Below are 16,362 nucleotides of genomic sequence, written 5' to 3'. Positions count from 1 at the left end.
AAAGCATTTCCTCTAAAGTCAGAAATGAGACAAGGGTTTTGTTAAACATAGTTTTGGAAGTTTTAGCCACAGCAATCAGAGAAAAAAAAGAAATAAAAGAAATCCAGATTGGAAAAAAAGAAGTAAAACTCTCACTGTTTGCAGATGACATGATCCTCTACATAGAAAACCCTAAAGACATCACCAGAAAATTACTAGATCTAATCAATAAACATAGCAAAGTTGCAGGATAAAATTAATACACAGAAATCCCTTGTATTCCTATACACTAACAATGAGAAAACAGAAAGAGAAATTAAGGAAAAAATTCCATTCATCATTGTGACAAAAAGAATAAAATACTTAGGAATAAATCTACCTAAAGAAAGAAAAGACCTATATATAGAAAACTATAAAACACTGATGAAAGAAATCAAAGATGACACAAATAGATTGAGAAATATACCATGTTTGTGGATCAGAAGAATCAATATAGTGAACATGAGTATACTATCCAAAGCAATCTATAGATTCAATGCAATCCCTTTCAAGCTACCAATGGTATTTTTAACAGAACTAGAACAAATAGTTTCACAATTTGTATGGAAATACAAAGAACCTCGAATAGCCAGAGCAATCTTGAGAAGGAAGAATGGAAGTGGAGGGATCAACCTGCCTGACTTCAGACTATACTACAAAGCTACAGTCATCAAGACAGTATGGTATTAGCACAAAGACAGAAATATAGATCAGTGGAACAAAAGAGAAAGCCCAGAATAAGTCCATGCACCTATGGACATCTTATCTTTGACAAAGGAGGCAAGAATATACAATGGAGAAAAGACAATCTCTTTAACAAGTGATGCTGGGAAAACTGGTCAACCACCTGTGAAATTATGAAACTAGAACACTTTCTAACACCATACACAAAAATAAATTCAAAATGGATTAAAGATCTGAACATAAGACCAGAAACTATAAAACTCCTAGAGGAAAACATAGGAAAAACACTCTCTGACATAAATCACAGCAGGATTCTCTATGACCCACTTCCCAGAGTAATGGAAATAAAAGCTAAAATAAATAAATGGGACCTAATTAAACTTAAAAGCTTTTGCACAACAAAGGAAACTATAAGCAAGGTGAAAAGACAGCCCTCAGAATGGGAGAAAATAATAGCAAATGAAGCAACTGACATAATCTCAAAAATATAAAAGCAGCTCCCAGCTCAATACCAGAAAAATAAACAACCCAATCAAAAAATGGGCCAAAGAACTAAATAGACATTTCTCCAAAGAAGACATACAGATGGCTAACAAACACATGAAAAGATGCTCAACATCACTCATTATCAGAGAAATACAAAACAAAACCACAATGAAGTACCATCTCATGGTGGTCAGAATGGCTGCTATCAAAAAGTCTACAAACAGTAAGTGCTGGAGAGGGTGTGGAGAAAGGGAAATCTCTTACACTGTTGGTGGGAATGAAAAGTAGTACAGCCACTATGGAGAACCATGTGGAGATTCCTTTAAAAGCTGGAAAGAGAATTGCCATATGACCCAGCAATCCCACTGCTGCGCATCCACACCGATAGAAAGAGACATGTGTACCCCAGTGTTCATTGCAGCATTGCTTACAATAGCTAGGACATGGAAGCAACCTAGATATCCATCGAATGGGTAAGAAAGCTGTGGTACATACACACGATGGACTATTACTTAGTTATTAAAAAAAAGAATGCATTTGAATCAGTTCTAATGAGGTGGATAAAACTGGAGCCTATATACAGAGTGAAGTAAGTCAGAAAAAAGAACACCAATATGGCATATTAATGCATATATATGGAATTTAGAAAGATGGTAATGATGATCATATATGCAAGACAGCAAAAGAGACACAGATGTAAATTACAGACTTTTGGACTATGTGGGAGAAGATGAGGATGGGATGATTTGGGAGAATAGTATTGAAACGTATATATTACCATACATGAAATAGATCACCAGTCCAAGTTTGATGCATGACACTGGGCACTCAAAGCTGGTGCACTGGGATAACACTGAGAGATGAAATAGGGAGGGAGGTGGGAGGGGTTTCAGGATGGGGGACACATGTACACTGTTGGGGGCGAGAGTGAGGCACTCCGCCCGTGGCAAAGGTCATGAGGAAGGAGGCTCGACATACGCAAAGGCGGGATCGAGCCTCAGGAGTCCCCCTGGAAATCCTCGAGCATCTACCCCCATAACCAGAGCCTGCCTGCTTTACTACTTTGTGCTCCCACCTACACCTCTGACTTTATGGGGGCCTGTCCCTCACCACCTCTTTCGGAGAAGGAGTTAACTTAGAGCTCCAGTTAATAAAAACTTCTGGGCGTGACAAGACTGTTTTAACCTACAAACTCCTCTGAAGGTTCTCTAGCCTGCCTGACAGGCTTGTCCAGCCACATGTGATTGCTCATAGCCTCCCAACCGTGAGAGGCACGCGATGCTTTAAACCTTCTAAAAACAGGTTCCTCAGAAAAGTTAGAAAACTATTAGTATAAGTATAATGGACTGATTAGAAATTGTATTGGTGAAGGGTTTTTCATTTGTTGAGCCAATGTTTGTTGCTAAGTCTCCATATCCCCTGCCCTTACACACATTAATGAATATATAGAAGAAATAAGTATTAACCTTTGATATTAATCACATTAGACCTTAGGCTAAGTAAATTCTTTCCTTAACTAAAACCTACTACACCCTCACCCTATAGGAATGTAACTTTATTTGGGTGGCGTCTGTTTTAAGAATAATCACCCCTGGAGAAATAAGTGTCCTGGTTGACTGACTGCTGTCACAAGGAGAGGGTCATAAATTGTCAGCAGGTCCCCTGGCCAGAAGACGATGTAACACCCCTAAGACCTCTGTATACATTTGTATGAAGCACCTGACTTCGATAAAAGTCAGGACTGCTGACCCCACGTGACTTTTGCATGACATCTCAGTGTATAAAAGTAGACCATGGAAAATAAAGAATTGGGATCAGTTTCTCGAAATACTGGTCTCCCCATGTTGCTCTCTCTCTCTCACTCTGGCTGAGTCTCCATCTGGAGCACGGAACCCGTCATGCTTGCTAATTATGCCTGGGCTTCTAAGATCCGACGGGGGAGGCCTCAGTGTCTCCTCTCCTTCGGGAGAATGGAAGGACGCCTGCGGCCTATGTAAGTGGTGCAAACTTCTTGTCTTGAAGTTTTATTGGTCTCCCGCGTAAACCAAGCTACTCAGCCTCTTTTCTCCACTGAATTTTCCTACTGAGCTATCCTCATTCTATTACTCTTTCTATCTTTGATAAATATTTAAATAAATAGGTCGCCTATGCTGTCTCTCCTTCGAATACCCTGGATCAGCCGGGGCTGGACCCCGGCAGTACACCCATGGCTGATTCATGTCAGTGTATGGTAAAAACCACCACAATATTGTAAAGTAATTAGCCTCCAATTAAAATAAATAAATTAATTTTTAAAATTTCTGTTTGTTTATAACTTTCACCAAGAATTCTTATTTTTTACCATATGAAATACCTTAGTTATTAAATGTTTAATATATATTTCTTAAGCCATTGATTGAGCATGTATATGCTTAATCATCATAAATTATTATTTTTCCACAAGTAGAAAATGCCAATTTAGGATTTGAACAAGGTTTATTTACTCCATGTTCTTTTCACTGAATTTTGCCTTCTCTTATAAAATATTCTATAGTGAAAATATCTCAAAGTATTAAGAGGTGTCTTAACATATGCTGAGTGCATCATGTGAAATGCTGGGCTGGATGAAGTACAAGCTGGAATCAAGATTTCTGGGAGAAATATCAACAACCTCATATATGCAGATGATAACACTTTAATGGAAGAAAATAAAGAGGAACTACAGAACCTCTTGATGAGGGTGAAAAAGGAGAGTAGAAAATGCTGGCTTAAAACTCAACATTCCCAAAATGAAGATCATGGCATCCAGTCCCGTCACTTCATGGCAAATAGAAGGGGAAACAATGGAAACTGTGACAGACTTTATTTACTTGGGCTCCAAAATCACTGCAGAGAGTGACTGCTGCCACAAAATTAAAAGATGCTTGCTCCTTGGAAGAAAAGCCATGGCAAAGCTAGACAACGAAGCAAAAAGTGGAGACATCACTTTGCCAACAAAGATCTGCATGTCAAAACTATAGTTTTCCAGTAGCCATGTATGGATGTGAGAGTTGGACCATAAAGAAGGCTGAAAGTGAAAGTGTTAGTGGCTCAGTCGTGTCCAACTCTTTGCAATCCCATGGACTGTATCTCACCCATGCTCCTCTGTCTATGGAATTCTCCAGGCAAGAATACTGGAGTGGGTTGCCACTCTCTTCTTCAGGGGATATTCCTGACCCAGGGATCAAATCCGGTTCTCCCACATTGTAGGCAGATTCTTTACCATCTGAGCTACCAAAGAAGGCTGAGCACTAAAGAATCGGTGATTTCAAGTTGTGATGCTGGAGAAGACTCTCAAGAGTCTCTTGGACAACACAGAGATCAAACCAGTCAAGCCTAAAGGAAATCAACTCTGAATATTCATTGGAAGGACTGATGCTGATGTTGACGCTCCAATCCTTTGGCTACTTGATGCAATGAGCCAACTCATTGGACAAGACCTTGATGCTGGGAAAGATTGAGGGCAGGAGGAAAAGGGGGCAGCAGAGGATGAGATAATTGGTTGGCATCACTGACTCAATGGATATGAATTTGAGCAAAATCCAGGAGACAGTGAAGGACAGGGAAGCCTGGCATGCTGTACTCCATGGGGTCTCAAGGAGTCAGACATGACTTAGCAACTGAATAACAACGGAAAATCTGGGCACAGTGTAACTTAGTAGAAGATTTGAAGAGAGGAATAATTCTGATAACAGATTTGAGTGTAAAATTCTTATCATCAACAGAATTGAAAATGAGATAGGGACAAGAAATATGAAACTCTGTGCATGCATGTTGCTTGGCAACCAAATAAAAAATAACAAGAGAAAGCCTGTGTTTGCAAGCACAATAAAATGTAACTTAAATGTGTGGTATTCTTACAGCCCAAGGGAGAGGTGACAACTGTGATGAAAATTATGTATATGTATATAGAAAAGACCCTGATCCTGGGAGGGATTGGGGGCAGGAGGAGAAAGGAACGACAGAGGATGAGATGGTTGGATGGCATCACCGACTGGATGTGCATGAGTATGGGTGAACTCTGGGAGTTGGTGATGGACAGGGAGGCCTGGCGGACACGACTGAGCGACTGAACTGAACTGAACTGAATATGTATATGTACGTTTATATGTATATATCAGGTGGCACTAGTAAAGGACCCACCTGCCAATGCAGGAAATGTAAGAGACGCAGGCTCGATCCCTGGGTTTTAAAGATCCCCTGGAGGAGGGCATGGCAACCCACTCCAGTATTGTTGCCTGGAGAATCCCATGGATGGAGGAGCCTGGCAGGCTACAGTCCATAGAGTCACGAAGGGTCAGACATGATTAAAGCAACTTAGCATGCATGTATATATATATACCAAGTATAATATTAGTAAGAAAATTCTGTCATAAGTGATGGCATATCATTCCTATTGTCAATGATAGCATACTTTTCCCTTTCATCTTTTATTAATTAATGAACTGAGAAGGATGAGAAAAGAGGTGTAGGAAGAGAGAGTGGGAGAAAGAAAGTAATCATATCACGGATAATTATTTGGACTAAATGGTAAAAGATGCAAATTTATAATGAGTCAGTGTTACATATAATTGTAACCCAGATAAACAATACACAGAAAGAGCATTCTTCCTGTCCCAAAAGAGAGACAATAGGAGAAAAGTTCAAGAAAGAAAGAATTATATATTAACGCTTCTAAGCAATCTGGGTGCTGGTTTTGTTTTGTTTTTTTAACTTCCTATCTTAAAATTGTCTATGTTTAAGTAATTTTCCAATGTTTAGTGGTTAGTATACAAAACTCCAAAATCACTGCAGATGGTGATTGCAGCCATGAAATTAAAAGACGCTTACTCCTTGGAAGGAAAGTTATGACCAACCTAGATAGCATATTCAAAAGCAGAGACATTACTTTGCCAACAAAGGTCAGTCTAGTCAAGGCTATGGTTTTTCCAGTGGTCATGTATGGATGTGAGAGTTGGACTGTGAAGAAAGCTGAGCACGGAAGAATTGATGCTTTTGAGCTGTGGTGTTGGAGAAGACTCTTGAGAGTCCCTTGGACTGCAAGGAGATGCAACCAGTCCATTCCAAAGGAGATCAGTCCTGGGTGTTCATTGGAAGGACTGATGCTGAAGCTGAAACTCCAATACTTTGGCCACTTCATGCGAAGAGTTGACTCATTGGAAAAGACCCTGATGCTGGGAGGGATTGGGGGCAAGAGGAGAAGAGGACGACAGAGGATGAGATGGCTGGATGGCATCACTGACTGGATGCACATGAGTTTGGGTGAACTCTGGGAGTTGGTGATGGACAGGGAGGCCTGGCGTGCTGCGATTCATGGGATTGCAAAGAGTCGGACACGACTGAGTGACTAAACTGCATCGAACTGAACTGATACAAAACTCCCAGTAAATTCAAATGACCCTTAATCTATGTTCTCTATGTATGTTCCAGTGAAATATTAGTATATGGCAATGAAACATTTGTTTATATTTATTCTGTCATCAGATAATACATCCTTATTTCACCAGCTATGCACAGTGTGGGGAAAGTTTATAATACTTTTCTCTATCATAATGTAGAATTATAAGATGTATTAGGGGTTAGTGAAAGAACGTTGGAAGAGTGGGAAGACAAAAAACCTCTTGGGCTTTTCTTTTCCTATCTGGAACAACACTCAAGGCTGAAAATATATGCTCTGTGCAGCCTATATCTGCAGGCTATTGTGAGGGTCCAAGGTGCTAATGTTAAATACATCATGTTTAAATTATGCAGAATTATAAAATGCAAGAATATAAGGCAGCGTGCACCTTCTCTTTGGAAAGATCCAAGGGCAGAAGGTTTTCCTGGAAGGTGATAGAGAGACTTTCCAGGAAATCCAGTGTTGATAACCATATACTTCAGTTCAGTTCAGTTCAGTCGCTCAGTCGTGTCTGACTCTTTGTGACCCCGTGAATTTAGCAGAAGCTTTGAGAGCTTTCCCCTGTGTTTACTATTAAAATGAACTGACAAATCTCACAATCAAAACCACCTGTGAGATTTCTCCTGCTGTCTTCCTCATAATCCAGCCTTTTCTTCACTCAGTTCAGTTCAGTTCAGTCTCTCAGTCGTGTCCGACTCTTTACGACCCCATGAATCGCAACATGCCAGGCTTCCCTGTCCATCACCAACTCCCGGAGTTCACTCAGACTCACGTCCATCGAGTCAGTGATGCCATCCAGCCATCTCATCCTCTGTCATCCCCTTCTCCTCCTGCCCCCAATTCCTCCCAGCATCAGAATCTTTTCCAATGAGTCAACCCTTCACATGAGGTGGCCAAAGTACTGGAGTTTCAGCTTTAGCATCATTCCTTCCAAAGAAATCCCAGGGCTGATCTCCTTCAGGATGGACTGGTTGGATCTCCTTGCAGTCCATGGGACTCTCAAGAGTCTTCTCCAACACCACAGCTCAAAAGCATCAATTCTTTGGTGCTCAGCTTTCTTCACAGTCCAACTCTCACATCCATACATGACCACTGGAAAAACCATAGCCTTGACTAGACAGACCTTTCTTGGCAAAGTAATGTCTCTGCTTTTGAAGATACTATCTAGGTTGGTCATAACTTTCCTTCCAAGGAGTAAGCGTCTTTTAATTTCACTACTGGTGTCCTAATTTCCAGCTCCATCATTCTTTAGCCACATCCACTGTTTGTCCCTGTTCCCCCTGATTCAATGGCATCATGTATTCTGTCCGCTGCTCACTCTTCCTTGTCCCATATGCATTCCCTCCCTAACCATGTGCTTTCATGTATTCTAAGTGAGAAAGAAATCAAATCCATACAACCTACCCTGACCACTCATCTGAGCTCTAATTCCATATTTCCTTGAGTGTTCAGGATGTATCCACTTTTTCTTTTTTAAACCTTTAATCCAGCATGTTTCCAAATAAAATCACCCTCTTTTTTTTCTTTCTCAATTCCTCTTTTGTCCCCTCAGTTTTAGACTCTTTTCCCCCTTCATTCTGAAAGCTGGGATCTTAGACATTTTCTTATATTCTATGGCTTCTTCAAACCCTATCTCCAAATCTTTAACTAAATAATAATGTTCTTCCTTCAAACTTTTAAAAACTCTCCTTCAAAACTTTGCTAAGATTTTCATTTTTGCTGTTATTCTCTCAAAACTATTTTCAGTTACTTCTGCTACCTCTCTAGCCCACAGCTTCATTTCAAATACCTGTATCATTTTACTGGGGTCCTGGTTGGGCTTTCATTAGTCTTTATGACTCAGATCATTATGTATTTTGCTGACAGATTGATTTGTATAAAATTCATTTTTTCACGCCAAATTTCCATTCAAGAAATCATAATGAAAGACTTGAACTTATCCTATCATGCTGCAGTAACCCATACAAGACTAGTTGTCTCATAGATAGATAGAAGTCAATTATTTTCAGATATGAGGCAGCAGGGTAGAGTATTATTAATACTACTCAGAAGCAGGTATATTTTACAAAGCCAATAGAAGAATCAAAACAGAATGCTAAAAAATCTTTGATCATCTTAGAAGAAGGCAGAAAAGGGATAAATAGATAAACAGGAACTGAAAGAAAGTAGGAGGAAAGAGAGAGAGACACACACAGAGAGAAACAGAGAGAGAGAAAAAGAAATGATAATGGAAAACAAATGGAAAAGATGGCAGACAAACCCAAATGTACCAAAAATTATATTAAATGTTAATGCACAGAATATTCTAATTAAAAGACAGAACTTGTCAGGCTGAATAGAAAAGCAAAGCCCAGCTACAAGCTTTGCACAAGAGACACACTTTAAATATACAGAAAAATAGGTTAAAATTAAAATAAATAAAGGAGTATGCCATGTAGGGGTAAGCATATGAAAGCTGGCATGGGTACATGGGTATAATGATATAAGACAAAGCAGACTTTCAATACTCAAACAAAGAGTATTGTTTGAGATAAAGAAGAATGCTTATAGTGTTTATTAACCTGGAAGACAAAAGCCAGTTCATCAGAACAACAAAACAACCCTAGATGCGGAGGTACTTAATAATAGAGATCTTCCTTGATGACTCAGCCATAAAAAATCTGCCTGCAATGCAGGAGATTTGCATTGGGGGGAGAAGTGGTTTCAATCCCTGGGTATGGAAGATGCCCTGGAGAAGGAAATGGCAACCCACTGCGGTATTCTTGCCTGGGAAATCCCACGGACAGAGGAGTCTGATGGACTAGACTTCACGGGGTTGCAAGAGTTGGATACCAAAGTGTGACTAAACAACAAAAACCTAATAACAGAACTTAGGAATGCAAAAGAAAAAAACCTGATGGAACCAAAGGGAATTCAGCTTTGTAGTTGTAGATTTCAACATTTGTCTTTCAGTATTTGATAGAAAAAGTAGACAGAACATCAGTAATGATACAGAAAATCTGAATGATACTATAGCTAAATTGATCTAACTGACACTTGCAAAACAGGTCTAAAGACCACACAGCTGAAAAATTAAAAAGGAAAATTAGGAAAAATGTATAATTGATGGGTAATTAAAACACTACTAATCAAAACCAGGGATGCTGCCAAAGTGGTACTTAGAAAGTTATTTACAGATATTTAACTTTATTAGGAAAAAGAAAGGTTTATAATCAGTAATCCAAACTTTTACTTTATTAAGTAGAAAAAGAAAGTTATATTAAGCCCAAAGTGACGCATCGGTAAAGAATCCGCCTGCCAATATAGGAAACTTAGGAGGTGTAGTTTCCATCCGAGTCAGGGAAAACTCTTGGAGTAGGAAATAGCAACCCACTCAAGTATTCTTGCCTGGAAAATTCCATCGACAGAGGAGGCTGGTTGTTGAAAGTTGCAAGGAGTCTAACACAACTGAGCACACAGGCACACACAGACACACAAAAAGTGAGTAGACAGGGAAAAAGCAATTATCAATAAAATAAAGAAGAGAGTATTAGAGAAAATTAACAAAGTCAGAGCTGGTCATAAAGCATGAGACAGATAGTCCTCCAGGATGAGCAGCTGGAGTTCCTTCCCTGTGGACCGATACTCCAAAATGAAGATAGCAGGAGAGAGAGAGGAGGCTAAACCCTGCCCAGATAAAAGATAAGAGACCACATATTTGTCATTCTCAAAGCCAAGGAGACCTTCCCAACCTGTCTGCTCCTTGGAAGTCAAAAGGGGAGTGATGCCAAGCTACTCATAAATCTCTTTGCTAGATCCGTCCTGGCTGAAAGGTGTGCGAGCACACAGGAGGATCCTGAGATATACCAAATACAGACTCAGAACCAGGCAAAGCAAAATGATTGACCAAAGGACATTGGAAAGAAATGCCCATATAAGTGATTTAAGCACCATGAGGATGTGATTCTCTCTCTGAGCCTGCCTCTGTGCCTATCCACACGAAATCTTTTTCCCCTAATAAACACTCCACTTGTTTCACTACTTTCAATCTTTGTGGGAATTCATTTCTGCAAAGCCATACGGGCCAGGGCCTTGTCACTGGTCACTGGTCCCTGATGGTCTAGTGGCTATTATTCAGGCCTCTCACTGCTGCCACCTGACTTTAATCTCTGGCCAGGAACCAAAATTCAAATGGCTGTAGGCCTAGGCCACAAGAGATGGATCAATAATTTGGAAAGATCAATAAAATTGATAAGCAATAGCAAGACTAATCAAAGGAAAGCTGTTTCAGGCAGAAATAAAACATTTGACTAGCCCTATATCTATTAAAGAAATTAAATCTGTTTTGAAAAAACAAATTTCAGACCCAATGATTACACTGGTAAATATCCTATTTAATATTTGAGAAATAAATTATTAAAATTTGGAGAAAAAATTAAAATCTGTATTGTTATATTTATGGAATTTTAAAGAAAATTCTTATCTTATATCCAGAGCTTCTGCTCTATAAATTTATACTAAGAGGACAATTCTCAAATTTGAATGCAGGGGAGATTTCTTTTTACAAAATTGCTTTTATGCTTGTTATTTATCTTAAAAAATGAAAAACATTTAAATTATAAAGCGAAGCTTAAACTTTAATACTAGTGAAATTTTATAGATCTAGCCATTAAAATGTATATGAAAGTAAAAGTGTTAGTCGCTCAGTGTCTTACTCTTTGCGACCCCATGGACTGTAGCCCACCTCACTCCTCTGTCCATGGAATTCTCCAGGCAAGAAACCTGGAGTGGGTAGCCATTTCTTTCTCCAGGGCATCTTCTCCACCCAGGGATCAAAACTGGGTCTCCCCCATTGCAGATGGATTGCTTACTGTCTGAGCCCCCAGGAAAACTGCTATAAAGTGTGTATAAGGACTCCATAATAATGAGAAAACACACATGGAATGTTATGTTAAATGGGAAAAAATTACTGTTGGGAGGAAAGATTATAGTCTTTATGCTAAGGTATGCAAGGACTTTCCAGCAGATACATAGACAATTAAATAGTTTTAAAAGAATCAAATTCTAGATCTTTCACTCACATATATATTCTCTCCTCAAATTGATATGGCCTGAGATTTCTAACTTCAATGAGATTCTCATTTTTTAATGTTACAAAGGAAATGCATAACTCTCCTCTCTTGAATTCTTAACTATGATGAATTATCTGAGGTTGTAAAAAAAAAATGGGGCCTCTAATGAAGGATAGTGGGGCCCCTAACTTTACAGCATTGACACTGGTATTAGGAAAGGGAGAGTTTAATAAAGTATCAATCCTTTTTCAAAAGCAGGTAACCTCCACAAATCATGTAGTTGCAAATTCTTTGCTTTCAAAAAATTGAAAAAGGATCTACTTGACTTGTTAAGAGGTAAATCATTAAAAATCATTTTTTGTAGATGCACAAGTATGACTTGTGATGTGGAGCTTCAAAAAGTTAAAAGAGTTGAATGGTATTAGGTAAACATGGTTTTCCAGTACTTACATTTATCAAATAAATGGAAAAGAATTGATTAAAGAATTTTGTCACCTGTGAATAAATAATAATTCTCACTGGGTGTATGAATTAAGAGGAAAAGTTCCATTCATATCAGTAAGAGAGTCGTTGCTATTAAGATTTGATTTTAAGACTTAATAATGATTCATTGAACTTTTAATATATTTATAATCCTTTGACCAAATGAATTCTACTAAAGTTATAATAATAAATCATTTAAAAATTAAAAGAAAAATACAGCCTTATACTTTAGTGAAAACAGCTTAAATTTTAATGTATATCCACTTTTCAGTCCTAGAGAAGAAGGATCATTGATCAATAAAATAATTTTTAAGCATATAAGTAAATGCCACTAGGATATATATTTATGGAAATATGTAAAACATCTGTTAAAAAAACTAGGATGGAAACATGAATTCAATAAGAAAATAAAAGGCAGATAAAATTTAATCCATTAAATAAAATATTTTAATGGATAATTTTAGATATCAAAAAACTATTCTATTGGATATATTTTAATAATTTTATAATAATTTCAATTTAAACTGGCAATATTTATGAACTACCTTTAAATACATTCTTTGTAACTATTTAAAATTATAATAAATATTTTTCATATATCAGCCTAAAAATATGTTAACATTTATAGAGTTTTTCAAAATTTGTTTGGGCCTATAGAAACAATACCAAATTTTAAGCAACTACAATCTTATTTCTTTAATATCTCAAACAAATAAACAAACCAAAAAAGTATGATATTTGCAAATTCTGAAAGGATTACTGCAAAATGGTTATGGTTATATTCAAGTACTAGGATTAAAAGTATTCCCTCTTCTACTAATTTGCTTCTTGGTTATGTATTTTCCTCAATGACTTTATTAGTTTGAGTTATTCTTTCAATTAAAATGTACTAAAAAGTTTATTATAATGAATATTTATGGTATAAAATATAATAATGTATTTATACCGAATAAAGATATTTAGAAATAATTAGCTATAAATTTAAATGCAGTGAGCTCTGAATAAAGGCTCTAAGTCTTCGTGTGGGGCAAAGTCCACAAGTTTTAGTATTTCCACCTTGTAATAACCTTTTCACAGTTCCCCAGTTTTTCTTTATTATGAGATTTTTGTCAATGACATAAACAGCTGGGTTTGCCAGAAGCCCATTGTCTGTCAATTAAAATATTTTGGCCTCTGACACAATTTCCCTTTTTATTTGACATTTTCAATCTGATACTGATTAAAGTGTTAGTCACTCAGTCATGTTCGACTCTTTACAACTCTGTGGACTGTAGGCCACCAGGCTCCTCTGTCCATGGAATTCTTCAGGAAAGAATACTGGAGTGGGTAGCCATTCTCTTTTCCAGGGGATCTTCCCCACCCAGGGATAAAATCTGGGTCTCCTGCCATTGTAGGTGGATTTGCTATCGTTGTGTTTACAAAAAGTTAGATTCCGTTTTGCCTTTATCTCAGCAACCTTCACAAAAGTCTGATATTCTCATCTCTTACCAAAGTATAGTGACTCATAAGATCACACAAACATCAGGAGCAAAGTTAAACAGAGTCTAGATCTAAATTTGTTCTCTATTTTTGAATTCCCCCTCCCACAGAGGGAAAGACTTAGTGACTCAGAAAGACTAATGAGGTTATTAACAAGTGAAAGAAAGGAAATCATTGCGCAATCAGATGTCTAGGCCTGCAAATTTCAGACTTGAGGATTAAGAACCTTTCTGTCAAAGGAAGAAGGACTAGGCAACTGTGACAAGATCTTTAAATAGGGTGGAGAGGCTAATAGCTCTGTGCTCCAACACCAAAGGCAACAGTAGAGAAAGGAGTTTTAGAGTGAATGGGAAGAGCAAACGCAAAAGAGAAAAGAAAAATAAATAGCATATATTTTCATGGCTCTTCTACAATATGAAGAATGAAGCACTTGTTCTACATGGCAAGGTAACCTCTGAAAGTTTGATGCCTCAAAATCTAAAATAATAAGATAAATAACCAAGGAGGAGATGTTAAGTAAAATGTGAAAGTTGCTCAGTCATGTCTGACTCTTTGTGACCCCATGTCCATGGAATTCTCTAGGCCAGAATATTGAAGGGGGTAGCTGTTCCCTTCCCCAGGGGATCTTCCTAACCCAGGGATCGAACCCAGGTCTCCCACATTTCAGGCGGATTCTTTACCAGCTAAGCTACCAGGGAAGCCCAAGAATACTGGAGTGGGTAGCCTATCCCTTCTCCAGCAATTTTCCTCACCCAGGAATCAAACTGGGGCCTCCTGCATTGCAGGTGGGTTCTTTACCAGCTGAGCTACCAAGCAAGGAGGAGGTGTGGAGGAAATATTTTTTTCCTGAAGAACTATTAAAGCAAGCCGCATTAGAGTAAAATGACTCCTTCCGTATTGTCATATTTCCTGCTTGAAGTATGAAATGTATTGTCATGATTATTTATTTGATAGATAAATGATTATACATATTTTTTAAACAAGAGGAAAACCTGGTAAGAACTTCTTTCTTAATTCTAGAAACAGAAAATAAAGAATAAGTATATTGTAAAAACAAACAAAACAACCTGCTGACTTTGATATATAGAATTAAAGGATAATCATTCAATCTCTCAATGTCTGGGGGAGGATGGAGATACTAGTCCATCAAATTGGCTCATCTTCATCTCCCTAGCTTTGAATGCAGGTCTGTAATCATGAGGACTGAAGGAGAATATACTCTTAACATCAACATTAATATAAATCACTTTTTCACTCATTCAACAAGGCTATTCATTATGAAGCAGCAGCAAAAAGTGGCAGGACCTTCAAAAACTCTTGGAAGGGTGTTCATAATGTCCAGAAGCAGGTGTATGACTTAGTACAGTGACTTCTGTCAATCACTTGGTCCCACATTTCCCTGCAGATGACCCTACTCATAAGAAAGAGTATTCAGGCTTCAGGCCTTTGGAAGGAGACAATAAAGGGCTTTAAATGCTGAACAGTTTTTAAAATGTTACTTAAATATTACTTCCCAAACCTCTAGATACACACCCCTGAGGAAAGATCTCTTAAATTCTTAAAAAAGTATCAGTCACTAGCATTTCCAGGTACAGATTTGTGATATCACCTCTCTTTGAGTTTCAAAAATAGCAATGTCTGCTTTGTAAGTGCTACAGCTTTCTGAAAGTGAAAACTCACCCTGACGTGTCTAGAAAACGGCAATCTATCTTCTCCATTTGGAGTGGCCATGTTTTATTCTTGCTGTCTTTTGCTATCAATATACGATATTCCTTACCAACAACTAAAGTTCTGTACCTCCAAATATTTCCTATGTCTCATTGAAATACCATGATCCAGGCTCTGCAAATAAATAAACAGTCATTACCCAATCTCTGAAATGTCCGGGGATCTGTCTTCAAATCCTGGGAGCTTCAGATAGATTTCAGCTTCTTTCAGAGACAGCTGTCAATGGAGCATGATCTGTTTGAAACAGCTCAGAAGATGTTGCAACCAGAAATTTCTCAACTGGAGGCAGATTAATCATGCCTTGAAACACAACACATGCTTCCCAGACAACCTTGTTAGGTGAGTTCTTAGCCTGTGATGAAAAAAAGAGTTGTAATGGACCAAAGTTCCTGCTTCTGCCGAGTAGTGCCTGAGTTGTGTGCTTCCAGGGATAAATGGATTGAGAGCTTCTCAGCAGAATATAGACTGTCCATTCAGAAAATAATTTTCACCCAAGGATGGTTGCAATGTCCCAGTCATATAAGCATCTCTGTAAACTACCTAATCTCCTGCATCATCCAACTACAATATCTGTAATTGTATTTATTTCCAATTATTGCCTTAGCTTTCCTAGATTTTTTCTTCTTGTTCAGTCACTAAATTGTGTCTGACTCTTTGCAACTCCGTGGACCATAGCCCACCAGGCTCATCTGTCCATGGGGTTTTCCAAGCAAGGATACTAGAGTGTATTGCCATTCCCTTCTCCAGGGGATCTTCCCAGACCAGAGATTGAACATGTATCTCCCACATTGGCATGGGGATTTTATACCACTGCACCCCCAGGGGAGCCCCCAAATTTTCTCTGCCTTGTTCTATAAATTTCATGTTAGAATTGGCAGGTGACACAGAAAATGTTGTTTCTAATCCTTTCAACTGAGCCCTAGAAAAACAGTATCTGATTTAAGATTTCCAGCTGGATAAAGGCAACAAATAAAACAAAAAACAGAAAAAAAAAAAAGAAAAAGCTTTTTCTCCTAC

The 16,362-nt window shown here is 38.1% G+C and overlaps 1 protein-coding gene across 2 annotated transcripts in view; it reads right to left on the bottom strand.

Annotated features, from left to right (window-relative positions):
• Window positions 1-15,620, bottom strand: part of LIPK (lipase family member K) — a 40,971-nt gene extending 25,351 nt beyond the window's left edge. For both annotated transcript variants that reach the window (XM_086378432.1, XM_086378433.1), the window contains exon 1: window positions 15,485-15,620. The gene's annotated coding sequence lies outside the window, so the exon portion shown is untranslated. The remainder of the gene's footprint in view (window positions 1-15,484) is intronic.
• Window positions 15,621-16,362: the final 742 nt, after the last annotated feature.

This window comes from Bos grunniens, chromosome 26 (genome assembly GCF_055505025.1).
Source record: "Bos grunniens cultivar Pamir isolate PY7600 chromosome 26, Bosgru_T2T1.0, whole genome shotgun sequence".
Taxonomy (NCBI): Eukaryota; Metazoa; Chordata; class Mammalia; order Artiodactyla; family Bovidae; genus Bos; species Bos grunniens.
The sequence above is the reverse complement of the archived record's forward strand: the minus strand, read 5'-3'. Positions and strand labels throughout refer to the sequence as shown.